The 9,663-nt window shown below is 35.6% G+C and overlaps 1 protein-coding gene across 5 annotated transcripts in view; it reads left to right on the top strand.

Annotated features, from left to right (window-relative positions):
• Positions 1 to 2,843: 2,843 nt before the first annotated feature.
• The window catches only part of LOC150086120 (kinesin-like protein KIF3B), a 297,164-nt gene continuing 290,344 nt past the window's right edge, over positions 2,844 to 9,663 (top strand). For all 5 annotated transcript variants that reach the window (XR_016546957.1, XM_090373729.1, XM_090373728.1 and 2 more), the window contains exon 1: positions 2,844 to 3,105. The gene's annotated coding sequence lies outside the window, so the exon portion shown is untranslated. The remainder of the gene's footprint in view (positions 3,106 to 9,663) is intronic.

Below are 9,663 nucleotides of genomic sequence, written 5' to 3'. Positions count from 1 at the left end.
CCCATTATAAGACTTTCTGATTTACTTGCCCACTCTATTTCCCTGTACAGTTCCTTATTATATTCATCAGAGTCATTAGGCCTATAACACAGTCCTACTCTCAATTTTGATCTCCCAATGCTTATATCACACCAAACTGAATAGACACTTCACAGTCCAGCAATGTCGAATGGCTTCACTTTCTTGGATTTTATGTTTCTTAACTGACAGTATAAACCCTCCTCCCTTCCTGTTTTGTCTATCCTTCCACATTGTACTCCCCAAATTCCAGTTCTGCTTCCTTATATCTGTGATACCACGTCTGTGATATCTCAACAATATCTGCCTTTGATGTTCTGAGTAATACCTCAAATTCATCAAATTTATTTAGCAAACTCCTAATTCATCACATTTATTTACCAAACAGGTGCATGTACACCGTACATGCACCTGTTCCTATTCTTAGCTACTGTAACACAACCCATGTGTTTACTTGTACTGCCATGACTCCCAGCAGTCCCTGAAATATCCTGCATCTTGTTTTTCAGGCTGCTGCTAATTCCAATAGAAGCAGTAAAAGAATCACCTTCACATCTGCTAGTGGCTACTATTAATCTTTTAGTCCTTGTATCCTCCCCCCCCCCAAGCTTGCAGTTTTCCGACGCACCTAACATTGCCTCAATAGCACAAGCAAATATTTTTACACCTTTCTATTTAAGTGTATTCCATCCCTGTAAAAGTACTCTCTCCTGTTAACAAATACAGACCAGGCTGGAAAATATTCTACTCCTTGAGCCTTGCACAATCTTTCCAGAGCCGAATTGACCGACACGGCTCTCATCATATACTCCCTCGTTTGATGTCTGGGCAGAATTGCAGGCACTTTCAAATTCAACCCCTTATTCTCGGCTTTTTTTCAACAGTAACCTGTACTGGTTAAGTACAGGTCACTGTTGAAAAAAAAAGTCTCCTACTCTTAATATCATTAGTAAACCTCAATCATATCACCTCGTAGGTGCCCAGTCTCCAGCCGCTGCAATTTGCAGAACTTAAGCCTGTCTTGTTTCCTTTCTCTATATACGCTCAAGCAAATCTACATCCTTCCTAAAATGTGGCCTCCAGTCCTGTATGCAGTACTCAAGCCGTGGCCTGCCCATTGCCTTATACAGAGGGATAATCACCTCCCTTTGCCTGCTTGCAAAATTCTTGTATATCATTGAAAAAAACCCCAGTGACCTTCCCTGTGAACCTGTCTGTATTGCTCAGAAAACTTCACATCTGACTGCACAATTACTCTCAGGTCTTTTTCATTTTCTAACACCTCAAGTGTAGTACCACACAGTTGGTATGTTTCTCTGGAGTTACTTCTACCAATATGCAGTACTTTGCATTTGTGAAAGTTAAAATTCAGTTGCCACTTCTCAGCCCATCTGCCCAAATTTTCTAGATCCTCTTGCGGTAGCACACTGCCATTACTGTCATTAACAACCCTGTCCACCTTTGTATCATCTGCCAACTTCGATACTAAGCCTTATATACCTATATCAATACCATTGATAAACGTACAAAACAACAGTTGTCCCAATACCGTACCCTGTGGGACTCCACTAATAACATTATTCCACGAAGAACAGCACTCATTGATTACCACCCTCCATCTTCTCCCACTCACCCATCCTTTTTATCCATTGTAGCAACTTACCCTTAATAATATTCTGCTCCAATTTGTACAGTAGTCTTCCATGCGCAACAGTGTCAAAAGCTTTCCTGAAATCCAAGTATGTGATATCAAAATTATTTTTTGCATCCAGTTTCTTTTTGACCTCATTGCAGTATCTAATCAAATTGGTCAGACAAGACTTCCCCTTAACAAACCCATGCTGTGTCTGAATTTTTGCTGCAGTCTTGTTTAGATGATCCTGTAATGCATCTTTAACCAGTGACTCCATTATTTTACCTGGAACAGAAGTTAAACTAACTGGTCTGTAATTACTTGTGTCACCCTTCGATCCCCCTTTGTGAACTGGGGATACATTTGCACATCTCCAGTCCGTGGGGACCTCTGCCGAGTCCAAGGATGCTCTCATAATTATGGCTAAGGGTTTACCTGCTTCGTTTACCGCCTCCTTTAATATAACTGGATAGTTCCCATCCACCCCAGGTGCCTCTGTTATGTTTAACTTCAACAATTTTTCTTCTACTTTGCCTTCAGTTATTACAAAATCATTAAGCACCCTACTACAATTTGTTAACCTTCTGGCATTTTCAAACCTTAATAACTCTTTATGTGTGAATGTAGATGCAAAATACTCATTCAGTTTGTTTGCTCTCTGAGCAGGATCATCAACAGGCGAACCATCGATATCTACTTCTCTCTCTCTCTCCCTCTCGGTAACTCAGAATTTTTTTTTTTTTTTTTTTTTTTTGTCTGATGCAGCATAAGCTTCAGGCATCCTTGCACCATATGGCTAAATAATAATGATAATTGTGGTTTTCTATTGGTTCCTCGGGTATCCACTCCGCAGTGGAGGTATGACAGTTTTGACTCTGCTACCCAATATTTATTTCCTCACCTCTACCGGAGCAACCCGTTTTTTTATTATGAATTTTTTTAAATATTTTATTTTGGTGCAGCATAAGTCTCAGGCTTCCTTGCACGATATGGCTAATAATATTAATAATAATAACTTATCAATGCAGTATGCTTAAATTAGGCGTCCTGTATGTACAATGTATTTTACCTTTTTACTGAAAGCTGTCACATGTAGCTGGAATTAAATATAGAAACCTTAGTGCAGCTGTATGTTTTATGGTTCAGTAACAGAACTGAGATGAGCATGCGTCATAATTCAGAACATGGGCTCCGAAACGCGGTGGTGTTGATCTTCCAGGTGTTTACGTTTAGTGCCAATTTAGAGTTAGCGTTTGTATGTGTTAAATGTCAGAAGAATTTTTATGAATGAAAGACACTTGTGGTTATTTACTGAAGTGGTTTTAACACCATAAGAAAAGGAAGTTATATCGAAACACTGGCCTGCATGAGGTTGGCGAGAAGCGATTTTATTAACACCATGACGAACTTTATTTATTACTAAATTTTGGGTCACCTAGAAGCTTTTTGAAACTGTAAGTGACACTTTTAATTTAAATATTAAATGGCACGTTATTATTGTTCTAAAATGCTTACTTATACCAGTTGATATACCTTTAAACTTCATTAGCCGATAATTGTTTCTTTTTTTTTTTTTCTTTTCGTTCACTGAAGCTCTGAAAATTATCAGTCAAAAGAACATTGCAAAATTATAACCTTACGTGGAAATACAGTTAACAAGAACTGAGTGGCTGGTAAGCTAGACGAAATGATCAGAGAAAAGATAATTTGAGATGTGCGATTTTTTATCAATCCAAAGTTATGGGAATAATAAAATCTAACATTAAATCCTTCAAAAAATATTTCCTTGAAATAACACCACATTAAGAGATTTGGCGGATAATGGAAAGGTGGTTTTCATAATACTATAAGTTTAGAATTTTACTTTATAGTATTTCCTCTTTATGTGGTATAGATGCTTATCAGATGAAAATGACTACAGTTTTATATTGCAATTAGCAGCCACATTAGAGCGTCATTTTTTGTTAGCCATCGTATTAAATTAATGCCATTATGATAAAAGAAACAGTTGAGAATAATCATATGAAATAGGTTTGGATGTTCAGGATTTTTTTTTTTTTTTTTGGAGCAGCGACTGAATCGGCTAATTAGATTGGATATTTGTCCAAGCAGTACGTCAGAAATGATCGTGGATGAAGAAATTTTACCCCTCCAACCACATGGGCATTATTATTATTTTTTTATTATGTTTTAGGTTGTATGTTTATTTGGTGCTATTCGTTAGCAAGTTTAGTGACTCATTGAAATTAGCGATGGAGGGGAAAGTGATGAACCCACTAGATATGATTGGCATAACTAATGATATACCTGTTCAGATTGCTAAAAGACTGAATAAGTATTTTGCATCTATATTCATGCATGAAGAAGGTTTTAGGGATGGGAATATACAAGAAGTGTACTATTGCAACTGGGTGATAAATGATTTTGTGATAACTGAGAAGAAACTGGAAGAGAAACTATTGAAGCTAAAAATAAATAAAACACACACAAGACTGATGGAATGAATCTGTTTATATTAAAAGAAGCAGCAAGAGAGGTAAGCAAACCTTAGGCCATATTTATGAGAGCATCATTGGATTCAGAAGAGATCCCTATAGATTGGTGATGTGCAAATGTCTCACCTATTCGCAAAGGAGAATCAAAGGGAGAAGTAATTCATTACAGATCTATAAACTCAAGCTATGTTTCAGGGAAAATAGTGGAGTCGGTGATTAAAGAAGTATTGCAGGATCATCTTGATATGAATGGAGTTATATGGAAATCACAGCATGGATTTGATAAGCTTAGCTTGTGTCTGACCAATCTGATTAGATACTATGATGCAGTAACAAAGGAGCTGGATGCAGAAAAAAAAATACAATTGAAATCATATACTTAGCTTTTACTTAACCTTTTAATTGTTCTATGTGAAAGACTGCTGTATGATTTGGATCAGAGTGGCATTAGGGGAAAGTTTCTGCTGTGGATAAAGGGATGGTTGAGTTGCAGAAGACAGACTAGTTATAAATGGGCAATTTTTGGACTAATGTTATTACTGGAGTCCCTCAGGGCTCAGTGCTGGGACACTTCCTGTTTTCAGTATTTATTATTTCAATATATTGATGAAGATATATCAAGCTTATTGTCTGGTAGTCTCATTTTAAGAAGGAAGTGAGTCTGTTGGAGTAGGTGGAGAGAAGAGCAACCAGATTAATCAAGGACACAAAAGACTGCAAATGACATTGCTCGGAAACTGGGCACTTGCAAGGAGACCTGATTGAAGGAGGAGGAAAGATAGATAGATAGGAGGAAAGATAGATAGGAGGAGGAAGGATAGATGTTCTAAAATTTACTTTCAATCAGAGAGTGATTGATTCTTAGAACAAATTTCCATATGATGTTGTAGAAGTGAGTAATTTGAATCAGTTTAAGGAAGAATTAGACAGAGGACAGAAGAGGTGGGGTACTGATTTTTTTCCTTGCTGTTGCTGTATAAGCTTGTTTCCTTGCATCATTTGCCAATACTGACATTAAAGTAGGTCATATTGTTCTAATGTACAAGTGTGTTTATGGGTTGACTTGAAAACTGTCTTGCTGATAAACCTAGAATAACTCAGGGTGGGGGGGGAGTCCTTCTTCCTCTGCTTGATATAAGCTTAACTATAGATTTATTAATGTAGGTTAACCTTAGTCAAGGTTAACTGTAGCCTCAGTTGAAGAGGACTTTCGAATTTTCTCCAGTCATAGATGAGAATCAGATCAGACCCCTCTAAACAAGTGATGAAATCACTGTACTATCACAAATGCCAAAGATGTTAGTGACTTTGTTGCAGTGACTCTGTGATGATGATTTATTGAATGTGTATGGTTTAAAAAAAGGAAGGGGAAATAATTTATTTTCTAATTTCTACCACATTGTGAAATTTATTAAAACTCTATCTGCACTTCACTAGTTGGGAGCCTTTGAGGGTATTCTTTATTTACTTTGCCTTTTTATATATTTGTTTCGTTTTTTAATAAACTCCACTGTTTTAAAATCAATGCTGAAAATTTATTGTACCATTTTATTCTCTGTAAAATTGTTGAATTTTTGGCTTAGTGATCAATTTTAATATTTGTAAATCTAAATATTTAATTTTGCTCTTAATAATAATCCCAATACCGTTTCTTACTTTGTTTGGCAGTATTTTACACTATCAAAAGCATCTGAAATTTCTGGGTGTGCTTCTTGATTCAAGACTTCTTTTTAAACAGCTTATTAATTGGCAACATTCTGTGTTTTTAAAGCCGTTTAGCCATTAGAAAATTGACTCAGTACCGTGCATTATTATTCTTGAGGTTCAGATTCACAGATGGTTTTGAAGGTAGAGCTCTTTTGTTTTAACTATTCTGTGATAATTAAGTTAGAGAAGAACATTATGTGGATATACTACTAAGTTTTAAGAGTCTCACTTTAAAACTTTAGTTGCAGTGGTTAGGTCACATCTTGAGCACTGTACACAGCTCTGGAAGCCTTATTTTTAGAAAGATGCAAATCTTTTGGAATGGGTGCAGAGAGAGAGCAAGCAGATTAGTCAAGAACACAAGTGTACTGTAACCATAGAAAGCTTCAGTTCTGCAAATTGCAGCACTTGGAAACTAGGCACTTGTAATTTAAATGGATTGATTAAATTAATTAATTTAATGATGATGGTATTCTTACTTTTCAGACAATACATATAAAGGGATATAAATTAAATTGGAAAAGAATTGTTGCAAGATAGATGTGCAAAAATTTGCTTTCATCCAAAGAGTAATTGATTGTTTGAGAAACTACTGTCAAGTATAGAAATTAGTAGTTGGAATAAATTTAAGGAAAAATTTGAATTATATTATTAGTGAGGGATTGATAGATGTGTGTGTTTTTTTTTTTTGCTGATCCTGTATAAGCTTGCTTATTTGCATCATATGCCACCACCACTACTACGAATAATAATAATAATTTATAATCGGCACACAAAAATGGATGATAAGAGGACATTACAAGTGAATTCATATGTTTTATAGAGCTGATACGTGGGCACTAAAGCAGTTTATTAGAATTGAAGTTTTTGAAATGTGGGTGTGGTGGAGGTTTGAAAGTGTAAAGTGGATAAGTAGGATTAGAAATTGAGGATGGTAGGAGAAAATAAAAGTACAAATGGTTTATTGGGCTTTTCTGTTAGCGCAGTCTGATTACAAACGGGTAGTAAACTCGACCTTATATAAGGACTATATAATAGTCTTTATATATAAGCCCATTATTATATGAGGACTATTATATAGTCCTCATATAATAAAGGCTATAAGGAAACAAAAGAAAAATTCCATTGGACATATAATGAGAGGAGAAAGTTTGTGATGTAATTGAAGGAGAATTAGAATGTTGGATGATCTGATATAGACTGTAGGGATCATGGGATTGAAGGAGAGGGCTAGAGAATGAAGAGATTGAGATGTGATTGAGTTCTACTTGCCATCTACCCACCATGTGGTAAAGAACCGATGGCAATGTTAATATCGTTCGATATTTATTTATTCATAGTTAAATATTGTTTTAATTAGTTTATTGGTAGGTAAAGGGTAAAATCATTTTAACCTTACCCTAATCAGTCTCCAATATCTAAATTAAAAATGGCTGTTTCTGAATTCCATATTGAGTTCAGTCAGATTTACGGCTCTGTTTTGGGTTCTGTGGTTACTTGTATGAGATTTACTACAAGCACTTAAATGATGCCTTAAATGGGAGGAATATAGCTGCCTTATATGGCTGTGAAAATTGTTAAGCTTATATAAGAATGTTTGGTTATTTGTGACTCAAATTATATCCACATGATGTTCTCCATAATTTGAGTTTCATATGAGACTTTTCTAGAAACTTTGATTCCAAATTGGCCATAAATGTTTCTAAACTGGGTTTGTGAGGATAATGAGTTTTCCATACCTAGACCTGATATAATGGTCATAATATTGAAAGTAGTAGTTCCCTGGGGAGAAAAATAAGGTTGTTAATGGATGCGGTGCATTGCATTTTAGATGCATTCAATTTATTTTTCTTAAATTAAATGACATTTTATTTTCTTTTTCTGTGATTAATACAAATGAAAATTAAACATAGCTATCTCCTTATGAAATAATCAAGATTACAACGTTATAGAACACTTAATAAAATAGTTTTACGTTCTCTAGACTTAGCTGTTCAGTTTGATTGCAGCTGCATAATACTTATTGCTCTCCATCCATATATCCCCCTTTTTTTTGTCTCTCTCTCTCTCTCTCTCTCTCTCTCTCTCTCTCTCTCTCTCTCTCTCTCTCTGTCTCTATATATATATATATATATATTTCACAAATAATACCACATTTGCGAGTCTTACATAAAAATGTAAGATTTTTATGAATGATATTGATGATGGGATATCAAGTTTAATGTCTAAGTTTGCAGATGATACAAAGGTTGGCAGGGTCGTTAAGGACACTACTGACGCTATGCTGCTGCAACAGGATCTGGAAAGGTTGAACAGATGGGCTGAGAGGTGGCAAATGAAGTTTAACATTGACAAATGTAAAGTACTACATATGGGTAACAGTAACCCCAGAGCAATGTATCAACTCTGCGGTACTACACTGACAGTGGTGGAGAATGAAAAGGACCTGGGGGTAATTGTGCAGGCAGATATGAAGTTCTCTGAGCAGTGCAGACGAGCTGCAAGAGTAGCTCATGGTGTCTTGTCAATGATATACAGGAATTTTTCTAGCAGGGATAAGGAGGTGATTATTCCCTTGTATAAGGCAATGGTTAGGCCACATCTTGAGTACTGTATACAGGTCTGGAGGCCTCATTTCAAGAAGGATGTAGAGCTGCTGGAACGGGTACAGAGAAGGGCAACAAGATTAGTAAATGGAACAAAGGGTTGCTCTTACGAAGAAAGGCTTAAGTTTTGCAAATTACAGAGTCTGGAGACTAGGCACCGGCGAGGTGATCTGATAGAGGTGTATAAGGCTTTGAATGGTTTGAGCATGCTCAATGCCAATGGGATTCTTCATCTTTCTCAGAATAATCACCTCAGAGGGCATAAATTCAAATTGAGGAAAAACGGATGTCGGATAGATGTGCGGAAATTTGCCTTTGGCCAGCGGGTGGTTGGTTGGTGGAACCGACTTCCATCACTTGTTGTTGAAGTTGATAGCCTAAACAAATTTAAAGCTCAACTGGACAGGTATTTCGAACGAACGGAGGGGTGAAATGGGAGAGGGTTTTTTTTTTTTTTTTTTGGCTGATGCTGAATAAGCTTGCTTTCTTGCATCATATGCCTCTACTAATGCTAATGCTAATGCTAAAATTGGTGAATTTATTTTTTACATAGAAACTGCATGGAAAAAAAGAAATAATTTCTGATTTCTATTTGTCTAATTTAAATGAAATTTTGAATGTCTTGAAAAATATTTTTAAAAGGCCCAAATATAAAATTTCATGAAAATCCGTCCACTTTGAGTCGAGTCATTGCATGATGCAGATGGTCACGTAGCACAATAGGCTCATATGCATTGCATATGTGTGTGTGTGTGTGTGTATATGTATATGATCATAGATTCCCTGGATGAATATTCATTGAAAACATTATTGATCCTTTTTTTAGAAGATCTGCATATATATATATATGCAGATCTTCTAAAAAAAGGCTCAATAATGTTTTCAATGAATATTCATCTAGGGAATCTGCATATATATATATGCAGATCTTCTAAAAAAGGCTCAATAATGTTTTCAATGAATATTCATCTAGGGAATCTATGATCTAGTGAATCTTTAATGCATACTTTTGATTCTTTTAAAAGGATGATATTGATATGGTGGTGTATGTGGATTCTGTATACAAGGACAGAAAGATGTCTTCCAGTTTTATAGTTTTTCTATAAGCAACTTTGTGTTCTTCATTGATATAAGGATTTTTTTGGAATAATAGTACTTAGGAGAGTGCTGTAAGCTACTTAGATATTTATTAGTGATAGCATTT

The sequence above is a fragment of the Mastigoproctus giganteus genome, chromosome 5 (genome assembly GCF_048544385.1).
Source record: "Mastigoproctus giganteus isolate SK-2022 chromosome 5, ASM4854438v1, whole genome shotgun sequence".
NCBI lineage: Eukaryota > Metazoa > Arthropoda > Arachnida > Uropygi > Thelyphonidae > Mastigoproctus > Mastigoproctus giganteus.
Note: the sequence above shows the minus strand (reverse complement) of the source record. Positions and strands in the feature narration are given on the sequence as shown.